This window comes from Sus scrofa, chromosome 13, assembly GCF_054392235.1.
Source record: "Sus scrofa isolate SSC_HxYL_T2T_F1_AM1 chromosome 13, Sscrofa_HxYL_maternal_Yorkshire_Landrace_v2.0, whole genome shotgun sequence".
Taxonomy (NCBI): Eukaryota; Metazoa; Chordata; class Mammalia; order Artiodactyla; family Suidae; genus Sus; species Sus scrofa.
The window spans coordinates 23016487-23028966 of record NC_139395.1 but is presented as its reverse complement, the minus strand read 5'-3'; the positions used below and the strand labels follow the sequence as shown (position 1 = coordinate 23028966).

Below are 12480 nucleotides of genomic sequence, written 5' to 3'. Positions count from 1 at the left end.
TGTATTCTTTATTATCACAGTGCAATCTTTAAAATATATTTATCTTAAAGTATTGAATTAAATCTTAGTTGATAAAGCTAACCAAGAATGTCTTTTTTTCTAAGGATATACTCAAAATAAATAATTGGTTTGAAGCTGTAGAAATAACAGCAAAATAACCAGTCTCTGAAATAAAGCTTAAGAAAAATCAAAATGGCTATTCTGCGTCATTCAGACAGAAGAAAGATTGCCTTTTTAAAAAAGTGTTTCCATTAATGTTTAGTGAAATGGTAATACAATTACAATGAGTGTATTCTCAAAAACAAAAAAAGACTTTGTAGAATGGTGGGTTTTTGTGTAAGAGGCAGTCTGCTGTGGCTTGAATTTCTGTAACAGTGTGATAGTTTATGAGATTATAATAGGAGAGGCAATTTTATATCTGGAATTTCATGACAATCGAGTTTATATGGTTTCTGTAGTCAAAAAAAAAAAAAAAAAAGAATACTGGAAATAGGTCTGTTTGCTTTGCAGTGAAGAGAGTCATTTGCTCCAGAATTTTATTATTCCCTAGAAGTTCTATTACTTTTTCAGCAGCCAACCTTTCAGTAAATAATGAGTAGAATTTTTATTTTTCCTGTTCATTTTGATGTGCACCTTTTTCCTAATTTTTATGTGTCCAACTTTTAAAAACCTTCTTGGCTGAAGTATATCAATATTACATGGAAACAACTTCTTTGAGGAGAGAAGTTGTATCAAAAAATGGTTTATTAAGTGATGACCTTCCTCTCGTTCCTTTTCCTGCAGAGGGAAACATGATAATAAGTTGCTATTTGGGTGAAATGACTGGTAGTTTGAGCCTTAAGACAATAAAGTTTATAGTTAAAATGGAATGCTTAGCAGTTGTTGAAAAATATAAAATAGTGTAATGTTTATATTATCTAATTGATATGAATTTAATTTATATTAAAATTCTAAATATATGTTTTCTCAATTTTTGAAAGGCCCCCTCTTTTTCTGTATTTCTCTCATCTTTGCCAACCATTTCCCATAATTTGTCCATAAAATCTAGTCCCTGAAAACTGCTTTCCTGGTTCTCTGAAATTTGAAAAACCATTTTATTCCAGATGCTTGAGTGTGGCAAGTGCGTATCACTTACATCATAGTATATTTCTGGTGATTAAAACGTTTTCTGCGTAGTCAGTCTATGAAACACTAACACTGTAATGAAAACGTCTAAGTAACTCTTAGACATACAAGAAAATGCCCCAGACCAGATGGATAATGTTCTGAATTACATCCACACTCAATATTTGATCATTGTGCCATCCATTATGAGAGCTTGTTTTCTTATTTTCAAGACAGCACTGGGGTGCCAAAAATTTGAAGAGCTGACAATTATTGCTTCCTTTTAATTATATGGGCTGCCAAACAGGATTGGATTCTACAGCAAGGATTTGTATCCTGGATGGCTTGGTCTGACTGCCTCTGCATCCTCAATTCTCCACACATTTTAAATTTGCCAATCAGAAAACACTTTGTGTTCAATTTCCATTAATGAAAGCTTTCAAAATTCATGATTTCTCATGTCCTAACGCTTAATAGTTAGGTATTACAGAGGTTAAGGACACAAGGCAATCCCTCACTTTTAACCTGAAGCACATGGCCAGAAGGAAGAAGATTATTTTTGCTACATAGATATAACAGATCATCTACCAAAGGCAATCGCTGGAAAACCATGCCTTGCCTTTTGGCCAGATTTGATATTTTTCAATACACAGGTCTCCTCATTAATGAAATTGGAAGTGTTAACTGGCATGAAGCTCTTCTTTTCCCGCTGAAACTCCTAGAAGGGAACTATGTTCATAGATTTGGAAAGATTTTTTTCCCCTCTGCCTTACCGAGGAAAAAAGAAAATCTATTAGAAACCACAAAAGGCAGCTTTTTATGCTTTTAGTGGCATCCAGGTCACTTAAAATAGCTTTGGAATAAATTGATTTTCTTTTTGTCTTCTTCTTTCTCTTTTGTAATGTTTATCAGAAGCTTCACAGATTCTGACAGAACTCAGCCTTCTTGGTGCTTATCAATTTTATGGTCAGTAGCCAGGCTCACTTAATTAACTTTCCAAAGGCCTGGTAGTCCTGCCTCCTGAGTAACTTAGTTTTGAATTAATTTACTTTGGATTAATTTGAAGCATACATTCCGTGAGCCATATAGCCAAACAAATTTCCTTGGAATCAGATTCTAAGTTAGGAAGAGGAGACAATATCTTACAAAAAACACCCTGGTTTAACAACTAAATGGAAGGTTAATTAAGCCTCATAGTTATTTTTCCCTATTTCAAGGATCTGAATGTGCCTCCATCTTCCCTCATTTATCATCACATCTGTCTCCAAAAAATGCACCTTTCAATAGAAATACTCATTGCTTGCCTAGGTATCTAAAATATTTTTAAAGAGTTCTTCCCTGTTGATTCCGAATTCCCACTTAAGGTGGTCAATTTGTCCTGACTTTCTGGGGACTTTCCTAGAACTTACTAAATATCCCATGTCTCAGTAACTCCTATTGTCACAGGCAAAACAGGACAGTGGTCACCTGATCCCTGGTTCCCTTTTTTACATGCATGAATTTCTATTTAAATGTCATTATAGCTCTAAAGCTGAGACCAATTCAGGGAACCAGCAACTAGCTGACAGATCTGTCAGTGGTGGTTCCTGAAGTGTCCTCAGCACAGCAGTGGTGGCAACATTTGGGTATTTGTTACAAATGCAGATATTTAGGTCCCCACCCAAACCTAGGAATCATAAACTCCAAGGGTCGTGGTCCTCAGCAATCTCTGTTTGATTAAACTTCCAGGGGGTTCAATGTAAACTAAAGCTTTGGAACTATTAGTTACAGTAACAGGATTGTTTCTGATTCACAAAAGCTTCTAATATCTTGGTTCCATCATTGTTGGGTGATGTGAGTGCCAAAAGACCACAGAGAAAACAGAGTGAATGAAAATTATGAGACAAAAATGATTAAGGATGAAAACATGGATTAGCAGGTCAGAGGTTTGCTATTTATATTGCTATGCCAGGTTTCAGTCTGCTGCTCCTCAACTTTGGAAAGAAAGGTAAATACCTAACAGGACAGCAGCCTCTATATTTATCAATTGTCAAATACCTAGCAAGTTTTGTTATAGTTGTGTGGAATATATTAAATGCATGATATAAGAGTAGGGAATATAATCCCCACTGACTTTGAGAAACTAAGGCTCTAACATAATAAGATATAGATAGAGGAAGTTCCTTGGTGGCTCAGTGGGTTAAGGATCTCACATTGTCACTGCTGTAGCACAGGTTCGATCCCTGGTGCAGGAACTTCTGCATGCTCAGGCATGGCCAAAATACACACATACATACATCATATGTATATATATGATGCATATGATATGTATATGATATCATATATGTGATATTGAATATATATATATTATATATATATATGATATTGACAGAGATTGTTGAGGTGATTGTTATGAGCCCAAAGCATCCCTGGAGCAGTAGGTCATGAACCTTACACAGAGCTGAGAGACATGTCAGACTTCTGCCCCAGAACAAGCCCCTCCTTCTGGACTTGAAAGAAGGAAATGAGGGCACATTATCTGGTAAAGAAAGAAATGAGACCAACCAGCTTTCTCTCCTTAGCATAGAGACCTTGCCTTCTGAGGAAGATCCTCAGTTCAGCCATTTGCCCAGAGTCTCTGAACCACTGTAGTAGTGAGCAGTGTTTGCGGCACAAGCACCTTTCAAGATGGTAGCCCATAGCTCACAGAGAAGACTTTGTCCCACAAAGGATTTTACACACACACATGCATACCCACCACACATACAGTTGCTAACACTTAAAATTGAGAAATTTTTACATGAGAGGTTAAAGGAGATCACAGTCTCTTTCTGGAAACCCGAGAAAGAGGTTTGTTTTCAAATCACCTAAAATCACCAAAATGTATGTCTCGGCAGATGAAGTTCCCCCCAGATTCCCTCTCTGCTCTCCCCTCCAATTGTCTGGAAATCCTGAGTTCACAAAATGCGGCTGGGGAGAAAGGATGCTTCCTCAGTGGTTACCTGATTGGATGGATCCAGTTCACCAACCAAAGTCCTGGCTGGGGGCCCAGCTTCTGCCCTGTCCCTACAGATCTACGTTACCACTTGGTAGGGCTCAGGGCTGACTCAGGCAGGGAGGTTCTTTGTCCTTCAAGTCTCAAGGGTCATCCCTGAGTACAGGCTGTAGGACTGCCAGGGAAGCTTGCCATACAACTTGTAAGCATTTAGCTGAATGGCAAATGGTCTCCATTTGAACTCTTCTTGGCCTTAAAGCTTTTGGGGTGGGCCAGATTGAACCCCATCAGACTCTGTGTTAGCCACACATGCATGCACATAGACACACAATCAGAAGCATATATGCACCCAAGCACAGACAAACTTGCTAAGTCTTCAGACTGTATACTCTGGCCTTTGGGGCACCCAACTCAGCTCTCACTTCCCTTTCCTATAATTCCCCTTTGCTCAGTTGGTTATCAAACTCTCTTTAAAAAAATTGTTTTTTAAGTAAGATCAAAAAATGCAAAAGCAGAATTTGGTTTCAGTGGCTTGTGATATGTGGCGCTCTTAAAAGTACAGAGCCCAACACAGGGGCCACCCCAGTCTGTGTCTGAGAGGGTAGTATTGTGTTCCATAAATATTGGTTCGGAGTTCCTGTTGTGGCTCAGTGGTAATGAATGCGATTAGTATCCATGAGGATGCAGTTTTGAACCCTGGCTCTGCTTGGTGGGCTAGGGATCCAGTGAACAGTGAGCAGTGGTGTAGGTCTCAGATACAGCTCAGATCTGACATTGCTGTGGCTCTGGTGTAGGCTGGCAGTTGCAGCTTCGATTCGACCCCTAGCCTGGGAACTTCCATATGCCTCAGCTGCAGCCCTAAAATAGACCAAATATGTAAAATTAGATAAAATTCATAGCAAAGAAACCACTAGTAATAATTTCTAAAAACTTGTGATTTTTTTTTTTTTTTTTTTTGTCACGAAGCACCTTTTTATACTTCAGAATGTCAGCATATTTAAGAGGAAACAGCTGTTCTGCTTACTTGCTAGCAAGCCTGGTTGAGACAAATTTGCAGAGAAGGAGGAGATAAATTGTACATAATTCTGAGTCTTCAGTCTGCAGGAAAACATGATGAGCATCTTTGGGTCATGATATTAATTTCTGTTACCTGGGAAGAAACTTAAATAATTCACTTCTGATTCTCCAACTTGGGTTATTAGGTCTGTAACTAGAACACATTTCTTACCCAGACCATGTATCTTGGCTGCTCTATTTCATTATCTAGAATTCAAGTTGTTGATTATTTTTCTGGAATCTTTTCTTACACTTCATGAATTTTTTTAAAAAGTATTTACAGTATTTTTATACAAGAATGAGGGCCAAAATGGGCCACTATGAATACTGACAAGTTTCCTTTCATTCTCCACCAAAAACCCCATTCCACAAAGTATTAGCTATCTCTTTTGAAACCAAAGCCAAATAGTGACAGTTACAATAATGAATATTTGCTCCCGGCACTGGCAGAAAAATGGCACAGAAATATAAATCCCAACTCTCTGAAACCTCTCTCTTCCCACTGAAATCTACCCATTATTTTTGACTCCTTGTCACATATATTGTTCCTACAGGGTCATTGGTTGAATAGCACAAAGAAATCAGATTCTGCCTCTGAGAAACATTAGGAAAAGTGAATCATTAATCTAGTTTCTCATCTTTTGGAAAAAAAAAAAGAAAAAGGTGCAAAGAAGGAAGGCCTGTGACTTACTCTGAACATTTTGCAAAAGATGTCTTTTGAGATCTATAGTATTTTTTCTCCCTTCCTTCTAAACGGATTCCAGCTACTCGGTACATGAACATAAACAGATGATTGGACATACGTGGTCGACTGTAGCTTGGGCCATGTTTAGTTTCTAAAAAAAGTCAATTTTTTTGCATGCTATCTTCAAACACTCATAATAAATCTTGACCAATTGGAATTAACTGAAAGGGATATAGTCAGTTCTTTTATGAAAAAGTCAAATTTTTAGCAATAAAAAATAAATGAAGAGCATGTGCTTCTCACTACAAATCATTGCACTACAGCTGGCATCTCTGGCATTGGGCAAGTTCTCAAATCTCTCCATACCTCAATTTCTTCTTTAAGATGAGGATTAAAAATTGAATGCCTCTCTTAGTTTTTATTTTTAATTGAAGTATTGCTGATTTACAATGTTGCATTAGTTTCAGGTGTATAGCAAAGTGATTCTCATATGTATGTATATGTATATATATATACATATGTATATGCACATATATATAATATTCAAACTCTTTTCCATTATACATAAGTCTTGAATAGAATACCCTGTGCTATACAGTAGGTCCTTGTTGTTTAGTGTATATCTGCTAATCCCAAATTCTGAATTTACCCTCATCTTTTTTATGAGGATTGAATGTGTTAATACCTGTAAATGCTTTAAAAGTGCTTCTGGCATCACTAGCTGTAATTGTGTTCTCTTCATTCATTCATTCATAGTTTTCTTTCAATACATATTTATTTAATGCCTTTTTATGCCAAGCACAAGTGCAAGGATATAGCAATGAACTGAACTGATGACAGATTAAGTTTATCGTTATTATTTCAAGTCATTATGAGATGTCACATAAACCACTCAGTACATGATGGATATCTGTTGCCTTTCCTATCCCCAGTGGCTTAGCAGAGAACCTAGCGCAAAATAGTAGCTCAAAAAATTTTGAATACATGAGTCATTGCACGCAGGATAACAATTTAGAATTACGGTAAGGATTGGGAATTGGGAGATGCAATGTCAAGTCCCACTTTTACTGAAGTTTCTTAATCTAAAAACCAAGAAAGCTATACTGTCAAACCACCAAGATCCCTCCTGACTATGATTCTACAGAGTAACTGAAATGATGCACTGTTTGTTGACTGGTTATAATTCTGTTTTTCTTAAAGGTAATAAACTTAATTTTAGAATAGTTTTATACCTACAAAAATGATGCAAGAATATTACAGAGAGTTCCCATACATGCTCTATTTCCCTTATTGCTACATTTCACAGTGCTATGGTACATTTGTCAAAGCTAATGAACCAAAATTGATACATAATAATTAGGTAAAATCCTTAGTTTGATCAGATTTCCTAAGTTTTTCCCTAGGGTTCTGTTTTGTTTTGCTTTGTTTTGCCCCAGGATCCCAACCTGGTCACCACTTTATATTTAGTCATCTTGTCTAGTTAGACTTGTCTGGACTGTGACCATTTTTCAGACTTTTCTTGTTTCAATGACCTTGACATTTTGTTGATCAGGAATTCTGTTGAACTTCATTAAATTTGAGTTTGCTTATGCTTTTCTCATGGTTAGACGGGGCTATGAGTTTTGGGAGGAAGATCATGGAGGTAATTCTCATCACATCCTAGCAAAAGTATATGCTACTAACATGATCAGTGATTCAAAATTTTATTTTAATGAGTGGATACGAATTATATATAACTGGTAATTTAATGTATCATATTGTTCTTGAGAATGCTGAACCCTAACCAACAAGACGTAGGTCCTCAGAACTTCGTTCCTTTGGAGAAAGAATTTGGCAAAGAGTCTGAGGGTAGTGAGGCAAATAGGTATTTATTTAAAGAGGGAAGAGAGAGAAGATAGGTTTGGAGAAAGCACAGGCACAAGCAGGCTTGGGGGAGGGATGGAGAGGGAGCGAGAAAGAGACAGGGAGAAAGAGCAAAGAGCACAGGAGAGCAAGTGCTTTGGAGGTCGATTGAATCACTTCTATGGAAGCAGCCCTTCACAGCTTCCTCTGGCCAATCATCTTGTTTTGTCTGGCTTTGGCCTGACCAAGAGCCCTCTCTGCATCTTTTTAGCCAGGATGGATTCTAGCACAAGGGTGGGTCTGAGAAGTTGAGAGGATGTACTATGATCTGGTGCCCCTTCTTTCTCTGACCCCTGAGGAAACTTTCTGTGATTGCGTAGTTCCAGGGGTCTCCTTGACCTCAAGAATGAGAAATAGATTGTCTTTTTTTTTTTTTTTTTTGTCTTTTTGTCTTTTGTCTTTTGTCTTTTTGAGAGCTGCATTAGCGGCACATGAAGTTTCCCAGGCTGGGGTCCAATCAGAGCTGTTGCTGCTGGCCTACGCCAGAGCCACAGCAATGTGGGATCCAAGCTGTGTCTGCAACCTACACCACTGCTCACGGCAATGCTGGATCCTTAACCCACTAAGTGAGGCCAGGGATCAAACCTGCAACCTCATGCTTCCTAGTAGGATTCGTTTCCGCTGTGCCATGACAGGAACTCATACATGGTCTCTTTTATCCAAGCAGGTTGCAGCTTTTATCTTATTAAAGTTATCTGTCCACAGGTAACAGATTACTGTTGCTCAGCCTGGGACGCATCTATCTCCTGCTTCAATGTTAAGGAAAATCTCTTTGCTATGTGTAATTTTCTATGCATTGTACTGTCATCCCAGGGTATCCACAGGGCATTGGCTCCAGAAGCCCTGAAGATACCAAAATCTATGGATGCTTAAGTCCCTTATGTAAAATGACAGAGTATTTGCATGTAACCTATATAATGTCCTCCCATTTACTTCAAATCATCTCTGAATTGCTTATAATACCTAATGTAATGTAAATGTTATGTAAAGAGTTGCAAATACAATGTAAATGTTATGTAAATATTTGCCTACACACACAGCAAATTCAAGTTTTTCTTTTTGGAAGTTTCTGGGATTTGTAAAAAAATATTTTCCCTACCCTATTGATTGAATCCAGAGATGCAGAACCCCCAGAAACTAAGGACTGACTGAATAAAATAGGTGATTCTTTTGTGGCATAATCTTGAAATATATTTACCTTACTTTAAAAAAAAAGTTCCCTCTATCCAATCTCCTGGGATATATATGTATAACTGAGTCACTTTGCTGCACAGCAGAAATTAGCCCAACATTGTAAATCAGCTATACTTTAATTAAAAAATAAATAGGAGTTCTCACTGTTGCGTGACTAAATAGGTGGCTTCTCTGTAGCACCAGGACACAGGTTCGATATCTGGCCCAGCACAGTGGGTCTGGCATTGCAGCAGCTGTGGTGTAGGTGGCAACTGAGGCTCAGATCTGAACCCTGGCTGTGGAACTCCATATGCCATGGAGCGCCCAAAGAAAAAACAATTGTAAATAAATAAATAAATAAATAAATAAATAAATAAATAAATAATTTTTTTAAAAAATGAAACTTCTTTAAGAATTTCCCTTTACTACTGATAAATGAAAAGTAAGTGAAAAATTCGAGTCCTGTTATAAATTAATAATAATCTTACCTTTGTGGACTCAAGATCTATATATTAAATTTGAAGTAAAAACTTTGTATTTCTTTCAAATTAACCTCAAAGCTGAGAAAATAACAGATCTTTGCTCAGCTCTGTGGTCTAAAGGACGAAACAAAGAGTGCCAGAAGTTAAGCATTTTGATTCTAATTCCCCTAAGCCTGTCTCATGCAAAAAGCTTGTTTTATGAAATGTTAATAGTTCACTAAGCCCTGGGCACCGAGACAATCTGGAGTCTCTAATCTTTGGTGTACTTGGTATAAATGTACATTGTCCTCTGGCTTTAGGAACGTAGCTTATGTAGCTGTCACAGAGATCGGAGTACCCATGGTTATGTTTATTCTATATTTTTGTTGTGAATTTCACTGTAAATAGAGAAGTTGGCTTAGGATTACTCTGCTACGTACAATGCATATGATCAAGACATAACATAAACATTGTCAATCCAGAGGGACATCGGATGTTGCTAGGGATGTCCTTACTTAGGGGTAAATGAAATAAATATCTACAGCCTCACATTCAAGCTCCACTAAGTTTAACTATATCTATGTTTATGGTTGTCACTTCCCATAGAACTGATCATAAAAACATTTTAGTACACTTAAAATCACACTTATAATTACACTTAAAATTTACTACAATTTACAATTTATCACTACAGTCTGTGATCTTACTATGGAGGCTCACAATCATGGCCAAGAGCACAACAAAATTTCCCCCAAATCCCTAGTTTTTCATACCTTAAAAGACTTTGTCCTGACTCAGCATATACTACTTGTGTGACCTTTGGAAATTTCCTTAACTTCTGAAATGTCTTCATTTGCACAAGTTTGTGTGAAGGTTAAATGAAATTATGTATGTAAAACGCTTAGCAAAGTAACTGACCATTTGCTGTTGATTCACAGAAACACATGGCTCATGCTTTCAAAGAATAATTTTTGGTTTGCTGGGAGCAACGAATGCCTCTTAGACCATCTCAAGTTAGTCATTACGTTTTATGCCACATCTAGGTTCTCAGAAACATTTTCTGGTTATTACCTAATATTTTAGTATGGGTACCTTAGTAGGCAAGTAAACACTTATCAGGAAATGGGCCTTTCAGTGTTCTGGTTGCAAAATCTAGTGTTAGGGTAATTTTACTTCTTTTTCTCTAGCCATGGGAAAGATTAATCCTAGCACTGTAATTTCTCTTTTAAAATATGGTTGGAGGATATTCTCTGTGACCCTGAAGGGGACATACTTTGTGGTCTTACAGCTAAATAAGTGATTAAATTATATGAAGTATCAGGTTAAGGAAAGATCCAGATAAATTGTTTTAGACAACAGCCCTCAACATCCTGTAATGGAAAATAACCTGAAAAAGAATACACACACACACACACACACACACACACACACAGAAACACATAAAACTGAATCACTTTGCTGTACACCTGAAACATTGTAAATCAACTATACTTCAATAATTTAAAAAAATTAATTAATTAAAAAATAAGAGCCCATTTCTCTTCTGATTGTAATGTTTTATTTGGGAAATAAGCCATATTTTATTTGGGGGAAAGAAGCCATAACCAACCTCACTCATATTCCCACCTCTCTATCTGAATCAAAGGGGAAAGCCAATTTAAAAGGCATTTGGATAGCATAAACTAACAAGAAGTAAGCCTTTATGAGGACAACACTTCATTGCAGGTAGATTACTGTCCTTAATAGTGAAGGACCACTCCATTTATCATAGACTTTTCAGTGTGTCATTGGATAGTGACCACAGTAGCATATGGAATGGGAAACAAGTCCAAGACTGCTGTAGCTGCAGAGACTGTGAAATTTTTTTTTTTTTTTTTGTCTTTTTAGGACCATACCCTTGGCATATGGAGGTTCCCAGGCTAGGGATTGAATCAGAGCTTTAGCCACCAGCCTACGCCACAGCCACAGCAACTCCAGATCCCAGCCATGTCTGCAACCTACACCATAGCTCAGGGCAACGCTGGATCCTTAACCCACTGAGAGAGGCCAGGGATCAAACCTACGTCCTCATGGATGCTAGTCTGATACATTTCCACTAAGCCACAAGGGGAACTCCAAGCTTGGGAATGTTTTGAAAGGAGGTTAAGAACTAGCCATCCAGGAGGCAGCAAAAAGTAATATAAGAGTAGAAAGGATAGGACATAGAGCTCGTTTGCATTTCAAGATCAGATATGGCAAGCATTGCTTCCGTCATGTTAACTGGCACGTCCAGGATGGGAGCTGTGCATGCTCAAGTGAAGTTAGGACTAGGTAGTTTCACTTTGGAGGTTGACCTCTCTGGATTTAGAATCAGACTTCAGAGCCAGAAGGGTTGTAGGGTTACAATGCATCAACACTTTCCTGGTCATCAAACTCTTGAAAGCTGTGACATTAACATGCATGGTGTGACCAGTCTGTGAATTCCTTATAAAGAGTGGCTATTGAAGTTTCAGTACTTTCATGTCACAAGCTCCCTGAACATAGCCTGGTGCAGGGCTTGCATTTAATAAATATGCCAGATTAGAATTCCTCTTCTTTGTATACAGAGGACTTTTATATTTGTTGAATATACAGCTCTTTGTAAATAAGGCAATGACTTTCTAAACCTCTGATCTGAACAAAGCAATATGCATCAGGGTTCTTTTTTTTTAATATATATATTTTGCACAAGCATACATAGAAGGATCAGTACCTATTTTACCTATTTTTAAAGAGATGTAGAAGTAAAATACAAAGACAAGTAGTAAAAATGAAAAACCTTAAAAGCATTTAACCTCCATTTTATTTTTTTAACGCCACTCTTGTAGAAATATACAAAGCACAATACACTGTAAAGATTATTTTACTAAGGCCAAATGTCAGCAAGAGACCTTTGTGAGTATGTTTATATACCCCGTGAAAAAATTTTACAGTTTATTTGTATATATTTTCAAGAATTATCTGGATACTTTTTTTTTTTACTTTTTTAATGTTTTTAAAAATATTTTATTGGGGTATAGTTGACTTACAATGTTGTGTTCGTGTGTTTTATATCAATATATGAAATTGCATGTGGTCATCTATGTACATTTCCTCAGAAGATAATT

At 37.2% G+C, this 12480-nt stretch overlaps 1 protein-coding gene across 5 annotated transcripts in view; it reads left to right on the top strand.

The window, feature by feature from the left end:
• ZNF385D (zinc finger protein 385D) overlaps positions 1–12480 on the top strand; it is a 978174-nt gene that overhangs the window by 944219 nt on the left and 21475 nt on the right. The window lies entirely within an intron of this gene.